Below are 23490 nucleotides of genomic sequence, written 5' to 3'. Positions count from 1 at the left end.
CTTTCCCTGGACAAGTAGATTTTTTTTCTTTCTTTTTTTCTCAGTCTATTTATTAAATTTTTTTTCTTTTCATTGAATTTATTGGGGCAACACCTTTTTACCAAAATATATAGGTTTCAGGAGCTCAATTCCACAACACATCATCTGTACACTGTGTTGTGTTTACCCTCCCACCCCCAAGTCAAGTCTCCTTTTATTACCATTTATTCCCCCTATACCCTCCCCCTCTCCCAACCCCCTTCGCCAACCCCCTTCCCCACAAGTGGATTTTACTTTTGGAAGATGGCTCAAAACACAGAATAAAGATGAGACTTGAGTTCAGATCATGTTCTTCTGAGTACAGAAAATGTGAATATGGGTGAGCATGTTTAGTCTGTTTCTCCTTCACCCAGGCAGGAAGGACTAGAGGCTGATAGAGCAGAATTGCAGTGTGGGTGTCTGGGTATATTGTGTTGCCAAGCATGAGGATGGGTTAGCTTTGTTAGAAATTAATGCATGTGACTTCTTCTGATAAAGCAGTTCCTAGCTCTGCTTTCTTTGCCAGAGAATGACCTATGGGTGTCCAAAGGGTATATTGCAGTAGGAGAAAATTCAAAAATCCTAGCAGGTTACCCTGAGATGTCTGATATCTACTGTAGCCTAGATTTTATGACTATAAGATATTTTTTAGTCTCTTTGAATAGAGCTGTGTGTGTGGGGGATATATGTGATTGGCATTGGGCCAAACCAAATTAGAAGAATGTAGCTTATATCAAGAAAATGAAATTGCAAAACATGAAAGAGGTAACCTGGGATATCCAGTTATAGGTAGTCTGTAGAGACCTTGATTTGATTCTAGATTGTATTTATTAAAATTATTTTGCATACCACATATTTTTTTCCAAAACATGCCTCCTGCATGTCCCTCACTGAGGATTGAGCCCACAACCTGGGCATGTGCCCTTGGCCAGAATCGAACTTGGGACCCGTCAGTCTGCAGGCTGATGTTCTATCCACTGAGCTAAACCAGCTAGGGCAATTCTTTTAAAAAGCTCTCCTTTTGTGCAACAGGAGCCTGAATAGTGAGGAGTTGGCCAGGCATTTTCTGATGTTTATTGAAGCAGCTGTGGAAATAATTTTGTACCTTGGATTCTGTGATTTATTTACATTGTGAATATATTTGGGATTTATTCTAAGGCTTTGAAAAACTGGGAGTGCTGTGGTTTTAGAATTATTTTTCATTAAACATTGTCTCTCTGGCTGCATTTTAGGTGTTGGCTGAATTTTGCACAGTGGGCTGTATTAGCATCAGAAATGCTGTTGAATAATAATAATTATAATAATTACATATATAAAGGATGAAATTTGGTTTCAGTTCTATTTAGATGATCTTGATATTTGACTTTACTGACTCAGTTTTGGATTTAAAAAATAAAGATAATTGATAAGCAGCCTGTCATCTCTGAAGACTAGGCACACACATGCTTGAAAAGAGATTCAAACCCTTGAATAAAAGTGCTTTGAATGTAATTGTTGTTTATTTCAATCAATATGTTTTACAGACCGAAACCGGTTTGGCTCAGTGGATAGAGCATCAGCCTGCGGACTGAAAGGTCCCGGGTTCGATTCCGGTCAAGGGCATGAACCTGAGTTGTGGGCACATCCCCAGTGGGGGGTGTACAAGAGGCAGCTGATCGATGATTCTCTCTCATCAATGTTTCTAACTCTCTATCCTTCTCCTTTCCTCTCTGTAAAAAAATCAATAAAATATATTTAAAAAAATATGTTCTACAGGTTGACATCTTAGACAGGAGGGAAGTCTTTCCTATAGTGACTTCCAAATGATAGGAGGTGGGCAGGTCTGATTCTCTCTGGAAGCAGTGCTGCCACCTTGCTGCCATCATGACCTGGAACTGCCATCTCTTTGTCACATACCCTTATTCTTGAAAGACAAGTTGCTCTTTTGGCTCCCAATACACAGCCATATATCCCAATTTCTTATTCTCCCTTCTCATTCTCTTCTCCTCTCAAGCTCATTAATTCCATGTCTCAGTGGGTGCTTCCAAGAGAGCTGGAGTGAATGATTTAGCAAGGAGAAAACATCAACCATCTAGATCAGCAGTCATCAACCAGTGGTCCGTGAGGTTCGACAGGTTGGCAACCACTGCTTTAAGGAAACTTTGGAGCAGCGTTCGCCAACCATTGGTCTGTGGACTACAGGTGATCCATGAGGTCCAAAAAATTGGCGACCGCTGATCTAGACTCAACATTGACTTAGAATCCACTTTAATATGGCTTAAATCGTGACTAAACAATAAACAAGTGATGGAAGACCTAGGAAAGAGAAAAGTGGCTCATCAAATGAGGCCCCTGGAAATAAACTAGAATCAACTGAGCTCACACTGAGTCTGAGCATTTCCTAAAGAAAAATATGAAACATTCAAAATTCGTTCTTGGCCTCCAGGAGCAGAGAGACTAGCAGGGGGGGAAGAGCATGCTAATAGTTTATGAGATACAATGAGACAGTTTATGGCTCTCACCAAGACCATCACTTCCCTCCCATCTCCATATACAAACCCTCTCTCCTGACTCCCAAAGGGACCTGGAAATCCAGATGCTGTCTCTCTCACTGTCCAGGAGAGGATGCTGGTAGCAGAAGGACATCTTGCCTGGGTAGCATCATCTCCTATGGATGCTACTACCTCTGGCAACATGATCCGTTATGGCAGACTCTCCCTGTTCAATTCATAGCCACTTCTAGCGGTTCATCCTTGGTCTTAGAGTGCTGACCTTTTTTCCTTCTCTGCTTCCTGACACTTTCCAGAGTCAGGAAATGTCTCCTAGATCTTTTAGACACACATTGATGAAATCCATGTTCCTTGGAAAATGAAACAGTTCTATTCTCCTAAGGATGGCTATTTTGATGATTATTATCTTAAGGACCACCAAGGTGACCTTCCATCACGTCTTCTGTTAAAGGGAAGAAAAACAAAGAAAAATATGAGAATGGTCAAGTATCAAGTAATCAACGATATATGTGCTGAGAAGCAACAAAATGATATTTTCACATATCTTATTCTATTTAATCTCCATGATAAAGCCCACAAAGTAGTTGTAATTCCTCTCATTTTATTGAAAAGAAAGCTGAGGGTCACAGGAGGTAAGCAGCTTACTCAAAGTTATACATAGAGCCAATATTGCATATACTCTCTGTGGCCTGGGGCTGGGTTCCCACCACAGCGGCTCCTAGGTCAGAAGAAGAAGCACTTCCTGAGGATTGGGATGTTCTGGGGGCAGGTTTATGAGGAGGAGGCATTTGAATTGGCTCCTGACTGAATTATAGGCTTTGGCTAGACAGTGGAAGAAGACAAGGCTATTCCTGGCCTGGGAGGATTAGCACGGCTACAGCCACAGTTTGGGAGCGTGGAAGGTGTACTTGGAAGATTGTGTATAGACTGTTTTGGCTGGAGAGGAGGGTTCATTCATATAATAGAATGGCTCCCAGCCAAAGAGACAAGAACAATGAGGACTGTTCTGCCAGGGTTGTGATTCGGGAGTTTCAGGAATCCCTGTTACATGAGGATAAGCAGGGCTGACCTTCCCTCGCAGGCAGTCTGGGATTCTGAATCATCAGCGACTGGGAAGAGGCACGCTCCGTTATCGGAGGCATGATATTATATCCACCCGCTATTTTGTGCAGTTGGATTTTTGTTCCATTGAAATGGCTCTCTCCGTGGGAGCTCAATAGCAGCGGGCATGGTGGTGGTTTTTCTGTGTTGCCAGAAACTAGGTCTGAATTCCTTCCAGCGCCTCCTGCTCTAAAGCACCTCTTATGATTAATTAACCTTTTGTGGAGTAACTAGGACATCTGTGTGGGATGAGATGTACTCTGGTCAGACTTCACTTTTCAGTTGTTCGGCGAGAGGATAATTAATTAGAAGAGCTGAATCTGAACATAAGATTGTTGGAAGAAATCCAAATGAAGCAAAACATCTAATTATCAATGAACAGGAAGTTTTCTTTTTGTTTTGTTGTTGTTGGAGTGAATACAATACTTAATGCCATTCAAAGAAGAGGTAGTAACAAGAGGCTTGCTTGGGGTGTACACATAACTCTAAAAATGTGAGATATTTGTGTGTTTGGCAATTAAGTACAATGAACTAACCATAACTAGACAAATAGGAAACAAAGGCCAAGTTAGTGTCTAAAATAAATACGTATTCCCCTTTGAGGTAATTGTTGTGCTGACTTGAACAAGGATGTATCTAGAATCATCTGGCTGTTATTACCAGAGAAAAATAACAATAATACCTCTTGTCTAGGGAAGCAGGTTAGATTAAGATGCAAAGTAAGAGATAAAACGCAGGAAGCCAAAAACAGTGCAAAATCAATTTCTTGAACATAAACTGTGACTATGATAGAGCTTCCCAGTGCTTAGCTATCTGAGGTGAGTCGCCTGCAAGTGAATCACCTTCTACACGATAACCATCTCCCACAAAACCCCTACGTGTGACACAGCCAGAGTTTCTAGCTTAACTCTCATGAGGGGAGTACCATAGTGAACATGTGAGAAATTTCCCCTTTCAAACAAAACGATCTTCAGAGTGGGTTGTTGCCCACATTCACGGTCAACCGCCAAACAAACGCTGCGTGATTCTATTTCGATGGGGGACGGTGATTTCAGTTCATGTTTATAAATATCACCAGGCTTCCGTTGGCACGACGATGTTGTGTCCTTTCTGACTTATTTCTCCTGCTGCTATGAAACAGTTTTTATTCCCATTTTCTTTCTCTCTGTTTCCGCGGCCTCATGTAAGCACCTGCTGCCCATTCTTTGTGTGAATTTTGGTCTCCACAGCTTTCTATTGTTGGGAGACAATTCTTCATGTGTCTCTTGTATCTCTGCACCTCTTGGGAGCAGAGACGTTGAGAGCCTTTATTCTGAGCTATCTTTTCTTTTTTCTTTTTCTTTTTAATATATTTTATTCATTTTTTTACAGAGAGGAAAGGAGAGAGCTAGAGAGCTAGAAACACTGATGAGAGAGAATCATAGATCAGCTGCCTCCTGCACACTCCCCACCGGGGATGTGCCCACAACCAAGGTACATGCCCTTGATTGGAATCAAACCCGGGACCTGTCAGTCTGCAGGCCAACGCTCTGTCCAATGAGCCAAACTGGTCAGGGCTGGACTATCTTTTCATGGATGTTTGTACAGCAAGCCGACTTGGAAAACTGATAGTGCCTCCCTCCAGAGCAGAGGGCAGCTTTATTTGAGGACAACCATGTTTCTTTTAGGGGCAAAGGTAGGGCAGGTTTGCTAGTAACCCATTTGAAAAGATTTAGTTTTCTGAAATTCGAGGTTCCTCAGTCGTGATGGAAACCTACTGCATCCCATGGCTGCTCTGCATCACTCATCTGAGACCTAGGTGGGTGAGGGTCCAAGGAAACTAAGGTAAATAGGAAGCTCACATTGCTTGCTGTGCTGTGAGTTAGTATGTCCTTTGTCTCTGACCCAGGTGTCTGTGTCTTCCACCAGCATCCAGGAAAGAGTGGCTGGCTAACTTGTTAGCAGACTTCTTGACACGTGTGTCTTATATCCAAACTTCCTGAGGGGATCTGCCTCAGTGAGTCACAGGGATCCTTGTCGCCCTGAGCTCTCAGTGGTTCTCAACCTTTCTAATGCCACTGGTGGTGACCCTAACCATAAAATTATTTTCGTTGCTACTTCATAACTGTAATTTTGCTACTGTTAATGAATCATAATGTAAATATCTGTGTTTTCTGATGGTCTTAGGCAACCCTGCAAGTGGTTCTCAACCTGTGGGTCCACAATAGGGGTGTCGAACTCAATCAGAGAAGGGGCCAAAATCTAAAATCCAGCCTAAATCGCGGGCCGAATGGTTTACTGAACAGTCATAAACTGACAATGTCATAAACTGACAGCGGAGTGCAGTGATGACAGTGCGGTGTGGGCCACATTGCAAGGCCTGGCGGGCTGGATTTGGCCCGCGGGCCTTGTGTTTGAAACATGTGGTCCACAACATGAGGAACTGTATTAAAGGGTTACGGCATTAGAAAGGTTGAGAACCACTGTCCATCTCATAGGCCAGTCAAAAGATTGCTGCCTTTGGGTTAGGTACTATTGCTTGGATCAGCCATCCATGGCCAACCTGTCAGAGTCACTTTGTTCAAATATTGGGACCTATGAATGAGGGACAGGAGCTCATTCAAAGGAGCGATGATCTTGGCAAACCCTTTGAAGTTGTCAAAAGCAGACATTGCAACGTGCACTTTTCAAAGACTGTCCAGGGAAATGTTATTGAGAACAGTGATGGGGAAGGAAGAGGACGAGGGACAAGAGTTGGGCAGAGATGGAACCATCCCGGCCCTGGGACACATGAAAGAGAACAGGAAATAGTGAATTCATCTTAACTCTCCCGCCTAATCTGAGATTTTTGTGAACAAAGACTAATGTATGCTTTCTTCTGCAACTTACGAGTTCTCTGCCTAGAGAGGAAATGTTTGGAAAAACTTGTTCCTAATTCTGGATATTGGAGATGAATGCTTAGGTTCACCATAGAGGTTCTTTCTTAGCATTTATCCTGCCCCTGGCAGAGCAGCTGTGCAGATTATATATACAGCCAGGTTCAGGCATGGACCCTGATTGATCTAAATCAATCAACATTTTATCTACTGTATTTAATGCAGAAAAGTGGGCTGGTGACTTCAGGGCATTGATTGGGAAGCTCTCTCTATTTTTCTGGATGACCTGGTATGGGAATGTGAACTCCAAACTATAGCTTCCATTTTTGTCCCTGTTTTAGAGTTCTTCAGAGAACTATAACCAATATAACTATATAACAATGTTAGCATAAAACATACTCTATCTGTGTCTATATGTGTGTGTCTATATAATGTACTATGTATATGTTTATATATAAAATTTCCATACACACACACACACACACACACACACACACACACACACGTATTTTCTGGCATATAAGACGACCCCCTAATTTTACAATTAAAACATAGGTTTAGGCCTATATTCGCTGTATAAGACTACCCCCCACTTCCGAGGCAACACCAGTTCTTTTTTTAATAGACCTCCTTTTTAACTCAGCCAATCCAAGCAGGCTTTTTATGCATGCAAATTATACATATTCTGTACCCAAAGCTACACTGTGTTCTAGTAAAAGGCCTGCTCAGATTGGCCAGAGTCAGAGAGGCGGTCTATTAAAAAAAGAACTGGTGTTGCCTCAGAAGTGGGGGGTAGTCTTATACAGCGAATATAGGTCTAAACCTATGTTTTAACTGTAAAATTAGGGGGTCGTCTTATATGCCGGAAAATACGGAAATATATATGGAAATTTATTATGAGAAATTGGCTCATGAGAGATTTTGGAGGCCAAAGCAGTCCCATGCTCTGCCTTCTGCAAGCTGGAGCCCCAGAAAAACCGGTGGTATAATTCAGTTTGAGTCTGAAGGCCTGCGAGCAAAGGGAGCTGATGCTGTAAATCCTAGTCTGAGGGCAGGAGAAGATGAGATAAAATGTCTAACTCAATCAGTAAAGCAGGAAAAAAGAGACAAATTCCTCCCTTTTCTGACTTTTGTTCTCTTTATACCTTTGATAGATTGAATGATGCCCACCCACATGAGGAGGGCAAGCTACTTTTCTGAGTCCACCAATTGAAATGCTAGTCCTATCTAGGAACATCATCACAGGTACATCCAGGAGTAATATTTAATCTGGCCACCCATAGTCAGTTAGGTTGACACATAAAATTAACCATGAGAATTACCAAGAGGGAAGTCATCTTGGAAATAAAGCTGACCCCTTGGAGGAAGAAAAGTCAAAAGAATAACTACAACTGGAGCCAGAGCCCTACTCAAACTATCCCTAAAGTCTATATAATTTCTGTGCTTTGCAGTTGTGTGAGCCAGTGAATTAACTTGCTAACTAATGCCAGTTTGAACTGAGTTTTCTATTACTTACCAACAAAAACACCCTAAGTGATTTATTTACTACTTTTCATAACACCTGAGGTCACTCAAGACTTCATGTCCTGAACCCTGGACAGTGTGGTTGAATGTTGTCCCATGCAATAAAGGTCACTGATTCAATTCCTGGTGAGAGTACATTCTGGGATTGAGGGCTCCATCCCCAGCAGGGGACATGCAAGAGGCAGCTGATCGAATATTTCTGTCTCTAATCGATGTTTCTCTCTCTCTCTCTCTCTCTCTCTCTCTCTCTCTCTCTGTCTCTCTCTCTGTATGTCTCTCTTCCCTCCTTCCCTCCCTCCCGACTCCCTCCCCATCTTCCTTCCCCTCTCTCTAAAATCAATAAAAACATATACTTACTAGAGGCCTGGTGCATGAATTTGTGCATGGGTAGGGTCCCTAGGCCTGCCTGGTGATCAGGGCCAATTGGGGCCTTCCAGCTGCTGGCCAGGGCCTCCCTTCCCTGGTTTCCAGCTGCCAATTGGGGCCTTCCTTCATTCCACACTGCCCCCTGGAGGTCATTGCCTCATAGTGAGTGATCAAACTTCCAGTCTCCCAGTTGAACTCTTGAGGCGACACTTTGCTTATTAGACTTTTATATATATAGATTAGATATTTTAAAAAGAGTTCATGTCCTGAAATTTATACAGCTAATACAGACATCCTGGAGACATCAGATGCAGTCGGCTTACATGTAATTAACTGCTGTTTTTCCTGGCACATGGCAAATGCCCCAAAACACCTGTGGTTTGAATCCATAAGTACTGCCTATTGCTCCCCAGAACTCATCTGTTCTTTCCCGATGATGATCATACCTCCTTGATAATCTTGATTTGGATTTTGTTGCAGAATTTGGAGTATGAGGTTAGTTACTAAAGAGTTAAATGAAAAGACCAAAAAAAAAAAAAAAAAAATCATGCTGATTCCACAAAAAAACAGCAGCCACTCATGTCATCTTGGGCTTCACATTCTTCATTGATGGGTTTCCCCATTGGTGATTAGGCCATACTACTTAATCAGAAGTTGTAATTTTGGTTTGAACTCAGTGGTCCTTTATAATCTGCAGCTCACATCTTGTGGTAAGAAGACAGACTGACTAGTTTTGCTGAAGTACAATGTTATTTTCTCCAGAAAATAATCAGACCTAGAGCCGTGTTGTTAGTTTCAGCACTGCCCCCTTTACAGGCAAAAGAATATTGTCTAACTGAAAACTGCCCGATAAAATAAAACCAAGACACAGATGGCCTTACCCTGTGCACAGGTATCACTTCTGTCTATTGTAAGTGGAAACACTATAGAAATCACACCCAAAGCGGGAAGATAAGACAGCTTTGCAAACTGCAGCTGAGCCAGGTTGAAATGATGAAGAATCCTGGAGGGACCGCAGGCTAATGCTCCCCGCTTGCCAGGCCACATGCTTGCTGATATCAGGGTTTTCTGGTGGGTGTGGAAAACAGTTGAAATCAGAATATTTGGGTCAGCATAACTTAATGTGCACTGACTGACAAAAAAATCAACCTGAACAGCCTTCCCCGAAGTGCATGTGCTCTTTCCCTCTTTCAAATGCTTTGTGATGTCCAAAGGATAGGAGAATTCTCAGAATGCCTCCGGACCATGAACAACAGCAAATCCAAATGGCAACAAGAAGGAAGCAGGGCTATCAGGCAATGACTGTCTGGGAATAAGGCAGAAAGGCTTCTCTCCCCAGAGGTGTGTCATCGATACCACTAAACCCACCCACTCACCTCGGAGCATCTTCCTGGAATCACAAAGGTGGTTCAGAAGGAAACCTAGATCATGTAATTGGCTTCTGGGTAGATCTAAATCCAAGGTCATGTGTCACTATGGAGGGCAGAGCCTGCTGGAGGTTCAGACAAAGGGCTTCTTGTCTAGGTCCAGCTTGAATTCAAAGAAATCCTTTCACCAATGGATCTCTGATTGGGCTGCGCTTTAGTCTTCACATTTCGTTAATATAGTTGTAGGCACACTTATTTTCTCAAACACCGGGCTATTTCCATTTATTGCCTTTAGTCCAAAATATCGTCATACAGCTGCCACTTTCCCCGAAACAGCTTGACAGGGTTATTGCCAACTGACTTTTCTGATCAGGAAAAAAAAAAAAAAGGACTTCCTGTTAACCATTTTCCTATGATTTTCTTTTCAGAAGTAAAACTCTCAACAAGGCTCCATAGAGGAGCCTACCCTCTTATTCTTATTTTAGCACTTGATTATCCTTACTTTGCTCTATTATTCTCTTCTCTGGTGTTTGTTCATTTTTTTTTTCTTTTAAGCGTGGGTTTATTTCATTTCGCTGATTCCAGGAATAGGAACCATATTTTTTAATTCTTCTTATGCCGCTAAATACCACTTAGCACATTGAAGATGGCTAATAACTATGCTTCTCCGGTAGCATCAGTTCACTGGGCTTGGCTTCATTTGTATTAGCTTGCTTTCCCTTAAAGCCTCTCTCTCAAATTTATTTATTATAATTAATATTTAAACTTTTTAATAAACCATTTTGAGGCTTCTTATAAGCTCATTTCATGCGACTGCAGATATATTGAAACTGGATTTGACTAGAAAGCGATCTTAGATGTACGGACTGTGACCTGATGTAGTTCTTGTATTTAACTCAGTATCTCAGTGTTTTTGTTGTTGTTATTACTAACTGGCTGACTAAATGTGCAACCCTGACTAAATGTGCTAACCTTGGAAAAGGATTAACCAAAAACGCACACTTATTGTTCTTCCATAAAGTCCCTTGATTATATGTGGTCAGATCTCCCTTCTCTGCCTTGGTGGTGACAACATGGGTCAATCTCAGAGCTTTCCAGTCAATTTCAAAATGTTAAAAAAAAAAAAGGGCACTTCACTTTATTTTTTTTATTTTTATTTATTTTTAAATATATATTTTACTGATTTTTTACAGAGAGTAGGAGAGAGTGATAGAGAGCTAGAAACGTCGATGAGAGAGAAACATCGACCAGCTGCCTCTTGCACACCCCCTACTGGGGATGTGCCCACAACCAAGGTACATGCCCTTAACCGGAATCGAACCTGGGACCTTTCAGTCCGCAGACCGACGCTCTACCACTGAGCCAAATCAGTTTCGGCGGCACTTCACTTTAAAGTATTATATAGCACAGCCCAGACTAATATAAAAACTTTTATCTCTTCACATCTGAAGCGAATACAGAATAGTGTTGAATGTGAACTGCAATTGAAAAATTAAAAAAATACGTAAATATATCAACAACTTTCTCATGAACTGAAGCCTCTTTCTCAGCACCCACCCCTCTCCCTGCCTCCTGCCTGGCTCAGAGGAGACAGGACCCCTCACTGCTGTGGATGGCCGGGAGGCATGGCCTGGTCGCCTCTGCTTCTCCACTTTGCTTTTTCACACCAAGTCTCACCCAGAAGCTGCTGCTTCTGGATTCTTACGGGTTGAGCTGCAAGTGAGGAGCAAAGGTAGATGATGAGAGTTTCCAGCGTGGCTGATACTGGTGCAGTTGATGCCTGTTTTCCGTGTGGCAGATGCCCCAGTGCTGGGTTTCTCTCAGGAGTGTGTTTTGTGGGATCTTCGCTCTGCCCAGGAAATGTGTTCTCTGGCTGACAGCTTGTGACGCCCTCTCAGTTCTTTGCTCTGGCTATCCACCTGGCTACTGAGCCTTCTTATTTGGGGGTGAGGGAGGGAGGGAGACCCCGTGCCCTGCAAGCAGAGCCCCTTCAAGAAGGTGCCAGCCTGGCTCCCCTGTGTGGTAGTCACATGGTCCAGATGTCTCTGTACTGCTGCAGCTGGTAGAAGAATGCCTGGCTAACTCTGTCATCTTCTCCATTTGCTTATTCTTCAGCGATAGCTGCTACCTTAGGGGATAGTCCACGTTCTCTTAAAAACTCTAGCCCTCTTCCTTAAGACCCTTCAGTCATGGACTAAGCCGCTGCTATTTCTGTATGCTAGTGGGTGTGCCCAAGCCCCTTCCAGTTGGCTGGGTGTTTTGTGTGGGGGAGGAGGAGAGGAGGCATAGCTGCCCTTCCCCCCCGCCCCCCCCCCCCTCCCTATTTCCTTCTCCATGGGACAGGGACTGGAAAATCCATCCCATGAATTTCTCTAAAGAGCCTTCTCACTTTTATGCAAGCAGGCTGCGGGTGATGGGCTAACGTTCCCAGAACAGGTTTTGGCCGCTTATTAGCTAGTCCTACAGGAAAGGTCTTTGTAATAGGGGGCAGGTAGCTCCTTGTTCTCAGCTCTGGGTCATCAGGTGAAGTTCTATTTAACACCATGTCATGACACAGAAAAAAGTTATTGCACTGAAGGTGAGCGTACTTTTTTTTTTTTTTTTTTTTTTTTACATAGAGGAAGAGAGAGGAATAGAGAGTTAGAAACATCAATGAGAGAGAATCATCGATCAGCTGCCTCATGCACACCCTCTACTGGGGATGTGTGCCTGCAACCAAGGTACATGCCGACGCTCTATCCATTGAGCCAAACCGGTTTCGACAGAGCGTACATTCTTTTCGTGTTTATTCCAGATTGTTCTATATGGTTTTTATAGATAAAGCAAGGCACTTTGAAAGACTAGATTTTTTTCTTCTTTTTTTGATTAAGAGCACACCTATTATTACCAAATTTAAATCATATGATTAAGGAAACAGGAATTAGAGAGATGAAAATAATAGTGTAAATTTGTTGAATGGTGATTGAATTCAGTATTCTTCATATTGACTCCTCTTTCAGTTGAACAGTCAGTAATTTCAATTAAAATATTTGGTTGAGAAAACCTATAAAGTGAGACATTTTGTCTGTGATTCTTGGCTTTAGATATTCTAGTTTCTAACAGTTTCAAGATGTCTTAATGCTGACATTGGATTTGTAGTATTGGGTTTCAAGTCAGGTAAACAGTTTTGCTTTGTCACCTTGGGAAAGGCATTTTTTATAGGACTAGGTTTGTATAATTTTTAAATTGAGAAGATTTTACTGGGTAATTTTAAAAGTCCTTTAGACATCTAATAGTTTGCAACCTTTGGATAATATACATTCATGTTGGTGTGAATTAAAAAAGATTTTAAAAATAACTTATCAACTTAAAAAATGATAACTGCTTTTAAAAAATATCTGATTGAATATTCACATTAACAATAGTGTCGTTAGAATTTCATCATTCACCATATAATTCACATAGCCTTTAATTTCATTATTTCATTATTCTGTACTTTACATAATGGAAAATATAATGATCAGTGACTTTAATTAGACACTTAATCTAATACTAGCTTTCCCCCTTCACTGGTTGTAAAACAAGTTACTAAGGGTTTCCTTTAGACTACATACTATAAATAAACAATTTTTATTTTTATTTTGTACAACTAGTAACTATGAGATTTTGTTTTCTCACGTAGGCAATGGGTGTAATAACAGCCAAAACAAAGCCCAGCATGTCTCTCGCACATGCTCCTCAGGCTCTCCTATCAGAGATGTGATGCTCAGTCATAAGCCAAGGGTCTCCTATGTTTCTCCTTTCTCTCACCCTGACATTCAATCAATTAGGAAATCCTTGGCTCAACCTTTACAGTAGACCTCATATTCATCATTCCCTCCTTCTCCTTTGTTACCACCCATTCCATTCCGTTTTGCTGGGATAAGGTAGACAGTTCCTCAGGGGTTTCTCAGCTTCTCTTGTCCATAGGCTCCATTCAGCAGCCACTGTGGTCCTTAAACATTAACCATGTCCCTTTCATCCTCTCCCTAAAACCTCCCAGTGGCACTTGTTTGCAGTTGGAATAAAATCCAAACTCCTTAACAGGTACAATAGTAAAGATGATTCCAGCTGTGGTGATAAATAAAACTCAAAATGTCAGTGGCTTACTACATGAAAATTTACCCCTGGCTCATGGAACAGGTCAGTGCAGGTGATCTCAGTTTTGAGCAATTTTCTTCCACATGGTGATTCAGGGACCCAGGTTTTTATTTTATTTTATTTTTACCTTGTGGTCCTTGTGATTGGCTAGCTGCCTCAGAGCTTCTGCAGCCAGCTGGAAGATGGGGTACAGTGGGTGGAGAAGGCACACTTACTCCTTACCTGCAGTGCCTCTAATATGACCACTGACCAGTGCTCACCTTCCACTGGTGAGGGCTGATCGTACGGCCCCACCCAGAAGCGAGGGGAGATGGGAAATGTAGTATCTGGCAGGGAAACATTTCCCAGGCACAACTCTTTGTTCTGGAAAGGGCAGCATGGATCATAGGGGACAGCCATCCTGCCACATACAGTCCTCAAAGCCCCCAAAAGTTGCTCCTGTTCACCTCTCCCTCCTCCTCTCATACGCCTTCCCCTGACTGAGTTCCAGCCACGCTGATCCTCTTCTAATCTCAAGCTCATCCTTGCCTTGTGACTTTTGTGTTCTCTTCCTTCTATCTGGAAAGTTTTACCCCCACACCTTTTTATTTTGGATAGTTCTTTTAAATTCTCAAGTCTCAGTTCAAATACCATCATCGCCTCAGGGGTCCCTGCCTGCCTTCCCAATATGGTCCCCCACCATGTCACCAAGTTCAGTTATCTTCACAGCACAGATCAACAACCAGGAATTATCTGTGTTTATTTCCCTAGTATTGTCCAGTGTCCCCATTCTTCATCTGTGTCATGCAAACGCCATGCCTGACTATCTTGCACACTACTGTATATATTTCTAGTACACGGAACATGACTGGCACACATAAGTCACTCAATACATATTTATTGAACGAATGGATAAAATCTTTTAGTCCTGGGGTTTCAAAATTCATACAGAAGAGTTGATATGGGAAGGCTGGCACCACTCCACATTTTCAATCACTGGGATTCAGTTGGGCTAATCAATCAGTCAACCAGTAAAATCCACCATCTCTGCTGCATTAAATCTGCATTGTAACCATCCTGGAAGAACCTAGTGGGATATGTTAATCTAACAAACAAACATCTCTCTCTCCTGTGAGATACCCTTTTTTGAAAATCTTTTAAAAAATGTACTACAAGTGGTACATTTTGTTTATAATTCTTACTGCTAATAATAATGCCACTGGGGAATACAAATGAAACAACACAAAACAATTCTGCTTCAATTAGCAGCCAGTTTTAGAGCTGTTAATGGAACCTGAGGCAATTGAAGTTTGTGTGTGCTCAGGATTTTAGAATGACTACTTAATCCCTTTCTCTGTTATTTTCAGGGAAGAAATTCAAAGCCCTTTTGTATTCTCTCTGATGAAATTACCAACATGGATGTAGCGTTTTATGAAGATGCATCTTTTTCTACTAAGAGGTGGCATTAGAGGGTAGGAAAAATATTTCTTTCAAAGCCAAAAACCTTGAGTTTGCATTTTTGTATTTACTGGTTGTGTAATAACATTGTGTAGGTTATTAATTTTTCCTGTGTATCAGCTTCTCAATCTGTAAAAAGAGAATAATAATATCTGCCTCACAGGACTTTTGTGAAGGCTAACGTGAATGTCTAGCTTAAAGTCAGCACTTAGTAGGAGCTCAAAGATTATTAGTTTTTCTTTATGGCATTGAAGTATTTCTGTACTCAGTTTAGCTCCAAGTTCTTTAGAAGACAAAGGCTGGTGGGACAATTGTTCAAAACAATATGTAGATCAATTTCACACAAAATTGCTCTCACACACTCAGGTTCAGATTAGAAATGTTGGAGTCATTTCTTCCTCTCTTATCACATATTTACTACATTATAGGTGATGTCCAGTCTACTGAATCATCTATGGAGGCCACCCACTCTTCCCTGGACACTTCATCTCTGGCTTTCTCACTAGATAATCCCCAAATGGTCTCTTCAGCTTCTTTATGTTTCGAATCTATCCTCTACATTGTGTTAGCATCATTTTTTCTAAAATACAGCTATAATCATATTATTTTCCTTCTCACGCCTCTGTGATGGTTAACATGACTGGGTCATGGGATACCCAGATATCTGGTTAAGCATGATTTCTGGATGTGTCTGTAGTCTGTGTCTGGAGGAGATTAGCATTTGAATTGGTGGACTGATTGCCTTCCCCAGTGTGGGTGAGCCTCATCCTATCCACTGAAGGCCTAAACAGAACAAAAAGGTGGGGGAAGGGAGAATTCACTCTCTGCCTCACTGCTGAACTAGGACATTGGTCTTCTACTTTGGTCTGGGACTTATACTAGTTCTCAGGCTTTTGCACTTGGACTGGAACAACACCATGGCTTTCTTGAATCTCCAGTTTGCAGATGGCAAATTGTGGGATTTATCCTCCATAATAATGTGAGCTAATTCTTCATATGATATATAACCTAATACAGTTGATCCCTGTACAACATGGGGGTTTGTGGTGCTGATCTCCCATGAAGTTGGAGACATATACATTTAGTCAGCCTTCCACATATGTAGATCCCTAACAGCTAGTTGACCATAGGTCAATTGAAAAAATTCCCGTATAAGTGAACCCAACAGTTCAAACCTGCGTAGTTCAAGGGCCACCACACACACACAATTAGTTATATATGTCCTATTGGTTCTATTTCTCTGGAAAACCCAGACAAATACAGCTTCTGAGCCTCCAGTTGCTTATAGGTTACAATTTGCCTACACAAATGCTTAGCATGGCTTATCTCTAAGCAACCTTACTAGCTAACTTTTCTTCCTTTCTACCCTTACACATTGTACATTTTTGTTATAATGCTTTTCATATTTACCCAAACACTCTGTCCTCTGTGAGTCTTTCTGCCTTGAAAAGTAGTTTTCTTCTATTTAGAATGTTGTATTCTTCCTTCTGCCTAGTGAACTCTGACTCATCCTTCAGGACTGAGGTCACCCATCATTTCTTTAGATATATTGATGAAGGTCCAGCGTTCTACCCACCAGTTTAGGCTTATCTAGTGGATACTAAGTATTGGGGCAGGAGTGGGTATTTTCTTCTGCTAATGATCTAGTAATGACATAAAACATTTCATAAAATTCAAAATATTATTAAATTTATTTTACATTATACTGTTTAATAAAGCAGTTCATATGTTCACAATTGAAAATAAAATTCAAACTAGAGTGTATTATAATATTAAAGATGCTATAAGAAACCACATATTTCAATAATAGGTCTACAAAATCAGTCAAGGGAAAAATAAGATAAACCAACTTCAAAAGCAACTTAGTCAACAATAAAATACTATCACAAGTACATTAAAATCAGATACTGCTGTGTATGTTACTTATAAAGTATGTGAAATTCTAGCCTACAATGAAAATCTCTGGTCAAAGGTAAATGAAAAAATAATACTTAAGTTGATAATACTATATTTCCTGATAATAAAAATATACCATCTTTTGAAAATGTGGTCTGCAAACTTTAAATAAATCAGTTGTTAACTGATCTGCATGCAGAGAATGTTGCTCATCTTTGCTTTAGTCAATATTCCAAAAGTCACTCGACAAACATTTTTAGAGCATTCTCTATGTTCTGGACACTGTGCTAGGCATTTGGTGATTTTAAAGAGGGCCTCCTGTCCTCAAAGAGCTTTCAGTCTATTCTCTTCCTCAGCTTTGTTCTATCTCGGATTCTCTCTCCTACCCTTGCACTTAAGACTATGATTAATGAATGCCTTCTTTTGCAGGACAACATCAGCACATGAGTTCTTTCATTTTTCTCACCAGCTCATCAAGTCACACATTAGGAATACCTTCATCGGCATCTGTTCCTCTTCCAAAGGTGCATTTTAAGCTGGTTAATGCTGTAAACATGGCGCAGAGTTCTCACCACTGTTTATTAGAGTTAGTGTGCCGTGCCAACACAGCCAAAGGTTTGGTGAGGCTGAGGGAAGGCCGGTAAAGGATGAAGAAAAGACAGACAAAGAATAAGCTGGTCTAGGTGGATTTTCTGTGCTTTGCTGAGGCCACAGAACAGATCCAAACTGCAAAGCTGATGCTTTATTTGTAGTCAGGGATAAACAAGATAATTTACAATGTTCTTGTAAGTTTCACTTGTTTTGGCAGCACTTGCTGCCCCTTCCCCAGCCCATTAGCTACCCAGGAAAGATCTAGGGAGCAGTCACAAGATCAAGCTTAATTATGCTTAGAGGATTCTGCCCTCTGAGCTGGGACTTGTTTGCAACACACACTCATTTTTCTGGAAAGGAATGAATCACAACCCCGTTTTTAGTTCTTTACATCTAGAAAGCCTTTCTCTCTTTTTTTTCCAGAAGACTCTTGAGGTACAAAATGACTCAGGGAAGATGTTGTGTTACAACTTAGGCTCTTTTGTCTAAGTCTTCACAAACATCTTACTAGGAGAGTGAAGAGTGAAACTAAGAGTATGTGGATAGTGTGAGTTAAAAAACCTGGAGGGGAGTACAGACTCCTGAAGAAAAGCAAGAGAAGCTCACTGGATTGGTGGGAGGGTGAACCTGATGCTGTCTAATTCACAGTTTCACTTCTGGTCCTGAGTAATTAAAATGGCTCCTCTCTTGAGGATCTAGTTTCATGAACTCTGCTGCTAGACATTTTTTTTTCTAGTGAATATTTATTGTCCCAACCATAATCCTTCATTTAACATAATATAAAAATTGTAGAAAAAGAGAGTAATTAGTAATACATCATCATCTCATCCATTAGCAGTAAATAATGCCACTTTGTCAAAGTCATAATCATCAAGCAGTCAGCTAGAGGTGATTTTGTGTGCTGCCCAACTGGAATCGGTCCAAAAACAAACCACAGTTCCCATTTATTATCCTAATAATGCCTTCATATGACGCCATCTTTTTCTCCCATAAACTTGATAACAATAAAAGAATAACAATGAAAATTGACAGGATAAATGAGCAAAAAGGGTAGAAACTTCCAGCCCAGCCACTCACAAACCTTTCTGATGCTGAAAAGGCTGTAAGACTTGAGGAGAGAGCTGAACAGATTAGGGAAACTCTTGAGGTGTTAGATGTAGGACTATATAGAATTTGCTTTTGTCCATTAGTTTATTAATCAAATTAGAAAGCAGATAATTCTCACTTTGCGTGATACTATGTTAACTGAAATGTATGAGTATTAGAACCGTGTCATCATTTTGCATGGTTCATTGGTAACTGAGATTGTTGCAATGGAATTGTGCAAAAGAGAAAACATGTTTCCGATATGCTCACAATTGAGTTAGTGTGGTAGAGAGAACTGTCTGTAGTTTGTTGTAAAATAACTTCTTCCCTTCAAATCTTTGTTAACTTGAAATTTATCAGACTGTTTGAGAACAGTGGAGTTGACAGAAAAATGAAAGCAAAAGATTTAAATGAGAATTTCTATGACATCCTAACCTATTATCCAGGATAAAATATACTCATCATCTGGGTTGAGTGAATCCCTGATAGGAGGATGAGACTTCTGTGGTGGGGAAGGGTAGGCTGGGGGCGCAAAGAACAAGTCCTTACCTACTTGTTTCTATGCCTTCCTAACAGACTCATAGTTTCTTCAAGGCAGAGAGTAGGTCTTAATCATCTTTATTTCCTCAGTGTGATCATAGTTCCAGAACCACATTATATGCTCAGCGAATACTATTGACCTAACTTAATGAACCGCCTTAAGCTAGCATAATAGATGGAAATTGGGTGTGAAGGGTGTAAGTGTGCTGATTGTAGACTTGCCAAGGAAGACACATGTATAGTGAACAGGGGTGGGGTTTCTAAGGATTCCTGAGGAATAAGACTGGAACTGACTCTGGAGGATGAGTAAGAGTTAAATGATGGAGAGGCTGAAGGCATGCCGGGTTATCACAAATGCAGAAGCATGGGAGACATTAAGCAGCTCAGGATGATGGGAATCAAATGTACATGTGGGAGAGTGTGTGAGGTGATCATAGAAACATAGGCAGGGGGCAACCACTAGGGACTTGAGAATTGGAAACGTGGCAGGAATTTATGAGGCATCACTGAAAGATTTTTAAACAGGATGGTGACCATTTATTTAAATTTCCTAAGATATATATATTAAAAAAGCCATGACCATACCTGGGGCTAATAATAATCGCATGGCAAATAAGAAAATGAGCAATTTCTCCTATCTGTAGGGTGTTATAGGAAAAGCCTTAACTATCTATGAGGCTCTGATCAACAGGGCTCCCAAGGAGTTACAGGGTCATTGTTCTCATGGGGCTTAACCAAAGGCCTGGAGCAGAGACAGCACTTTGAGAGAGGAGGCTTTGTACCAGAGGGCAGTTACTGATTCAAATTTATGTGTGCGGAGTCCCAGCTGAGGCCTTAACATTGATCTTCTGTGCTCCTGGATCTAAAATAAGCTCAGAAATATAGTCCTTTGGAATGAAAGCAAAAATAAGGGTGAGAAAGAAAAGGGAAATACAGGAAAGAATTAGCTTCACTTTACGTGAGAAATTCCCAGTAGGGTATTCTTTTAAGTAGCCTGTCCTCTGCTCTATTTCATTAATTTTAAAAGGAGGACCACTAGAAATGACTTATCTGAGTAACCCAAAAGATTCAGATCAGCTAGTCAACTAATGGGCCCCGGGTCACCTTTTACATGAATGATGCATGAGTAGATGATAGATACAAAGAGCCTTGCTAAATCTGCTGATGTTTAGTGTCTAGGAAATTGAGGAGTTTTAGTCAAATGAATAAGAATTCTTCCAGTGATTTCCTGTGTCTTTACAGATTAACTAGTGTATGCTTTTGCTGGCAGTTTATTTTTCTGTTTTGAAAAAGATTAAAGAAAGGTCGGTGTGTACACACACTAGAAAGATAGAAAGATGGGGGATTTATAAAACTGCACTATTTTAAGGTTTCTGAACGACACTTTCTTTTTTTTTTTAATGGAAAAGAGACCTGTGACCTTATTTGCATTTCAAATATTCCTGGAGTAGAACAGTGAAGATCAATGAATTGATTGTCAGAGAAACAGCATGAGTGACAAATATCTTAGTAAGGAAAAAAGAAATTCAAAGAAGGAGAATAGTAAGGTCTTCCCAATTCAGAAGTAATGGAACAAAAAGGTCTCAGTTCTATTCTTGGTCTCATTTTTCTAAAATTCAAATAATCCATGAGTATAAGAAAAATGCTGACCTGAAAAGTGTGGTTAAATATTTTCACACTGCATAATTATGTGACACTTGAATAGGTTCCAACATGTATTTTGGGGATGGGTTACATTTCTCCTTGTCTGGGGGACATTTTAAAGTATATATAATTTTTATTGATTTCAGAGAAGAAAAGAGAGGGAAGGAGGGAGGGAGGGAGGGAGGGAGGGAGAGAGAGAGAGAGAGAGAGAGAGAGAGAGAGAGAGAGAGATTAAAACACCATTGATGAGAGATAACTATTGATTGGTGCCTCCTGCATGCTCCACACTGCAGTGTGGGGATTGAGCCTGCAACCTAGGCATGTGCCCTGACTGGGATTTGAACCATGACCTCCTGGTTCATAGGTCGATGACCAATCTCTGAGCCATGCCTGCTAGGCTGGCGGATATTTGGAAAGGCAATGCAAAATAATAGAAAATGGGTTGTATTTGGATGTTGAAAACCACCCTTCCAGAAACCCAGACTTCAACCATTCCAGGCCATAGAATGGGCTTTTCAGAATAGTAGTTATTTATAGAAACATTTATTATATCAGAGGAAATACCTATCCATACGAAGAAGTATATGCTAGGTCTATCTTCATGTCCAAATGGGGGGACCATGAAAAGGAGCCGCAGCTCCATAGAGCTGAAGCTCTAACAAATAATCACTTCAGCATGTAATTGTCCAAACTGGACAGTCTACAAATACTAATCTGTGAAGTCGCTGACTGGATCAGGGTATTTTGATTGGCATCATGTGTGGGATGGCAGGAGTCCAGTCCTATGGAGCTGCGGCTCCTTTTCATGGTCCCCCCCATTTGGACATGAAGATCTGAGATAAGAATCTACCCTGATTCTTGGTAAAGTCTAATGGCTTGTAGGTTGGCCAGAGACTTGTCAAGAAGATTAGAAGATTGTAGGCCTAGGCAGGGATGGGGTATGTCTGGTCCAAGGACCATATAAGGCCCGAGAAAGCATTTGGTTTGTCTCTGTTAAGACATTAGGGGTGAGTTAATTAAATGTTTGACCAAATATAGCAGGCTAATTTTTAAGTTGATAATTTTGTATGGCCCGTGAATGATATTAAAAATATTCAAATGACCCTTGGCAGAAAAAAAAAAAAAAGGTTTCGCACCCCTGGCCTAGAGGACTATGGTTAGAAATCTCAGAATGAGCTCAGAGTTAGAGAATTTGTGTGTTCTATGTTGATCTAATTGTATTGGGTTTAATTGTGTTCGCTCCCCCAAATACATACCCAAGTCCTAATTCCAGATATCTGTGGATATGGCCTTATGAGGAAATAGGGTGCTTATAGATGTAGTTAAGGATCTCAAGATGATACCCTAGATTTAGAGTGGGTCTTAATCCAATTACTGGGGTCCTTATAAGAGAACTAAGAATGAGAATCAAGACACAGAGACACACAGGGGACAAAGCCATGTGAAGACGGAGGCAGGGATTGGTATTAAGCTGCCATCACCAAGCAACATCTGGACCTACCAGGAACTGGAAGAGTCAAGAAACTTTTGGAAAGAACATGGCCCAGCTGACGTCTTTATTTTAGAAATATCCAGAAAAGGCCTCCATAATCTCTGGAACTGTGAGAGAATACAGTTATGTTGTTTTAAGCTACCAAACATGTTGTAAGTTGTTACAGCAGTCCTAGAAACTTTATATATTCATGAAAAGAGCCTCACTCTCAAGATTCCAGTTCCAACCTCACGCTGACTGGGTGAGCGGCTCTCCTGCTGGGCTGACTGATTCTGACTCTACTAGGGAAATGGGACCACTGCTAAGGAGAGAGACAGGGAGGAGAGTGGACACCCAGTGGTAAACGTTAAAGGAAACACAATCATCTGTACAAATAGAACCTCCAATGCCTCAGGTCCCTCAGGGGTAAAATTCTGGGTCACTCCATGAGGCCAGGAATCCCTATCTGAGATTAAGAAATACAAACTGGTAGTTACAAAATAGTCACAGGGATGGAAAGTGCAGCATAGAAAATATAGTCAATAGCATTGTAATAACTATGTATGGTGCCAGGTTGATACTGGAAATATTGGAGGAATCACTTTGTATAGTATATGACTGACTAACCACTATGCTGTATACATGAACTAATAACAAAATAATACTGAGTATAAACTGTAATTGAAAAATAAAATAAAAAATGTTGATGTTGAACAGCTAACAAAAGCAGACATCTGTTAATTGTTTTGACACCTAGCACCTGAAGTCGCTGTGTAGGAGATTCACTCCCTTGTAAGTTTTGGGGGAGTCGGAGCATGCTTCCTAGAGTACGTCCTAGCCCCTCTTGCATGTAGGATACAGGCACATGACCTTGGCTCCACCAACTGGACTCATCCACCCAGAACTGGAAGCAGAACTGGAAAGTGCCAATGAGCAGGAGCCATGAGGACAGCTGGTGGCAGAGCTCTCCCCATCCTCAGCGTGGC

Source organism: Pipistrellus hanaki (assembly GCF_964339955.1).
Source record: "Pipistrellus hanaki genome assembly, chromosome: 8".
NCBI classification, from domain to species: Eukaryota; Metazoa; Chordata; class Mammalia; order Chiroptera; family Vespertilionidae; genus Pipistrellus; species Pipistrellus hanaki.
The sequence above is the reverse complement of the archived record's forward strand: the minus strand, read 5'-3'. Positions refer to the sequence as shown.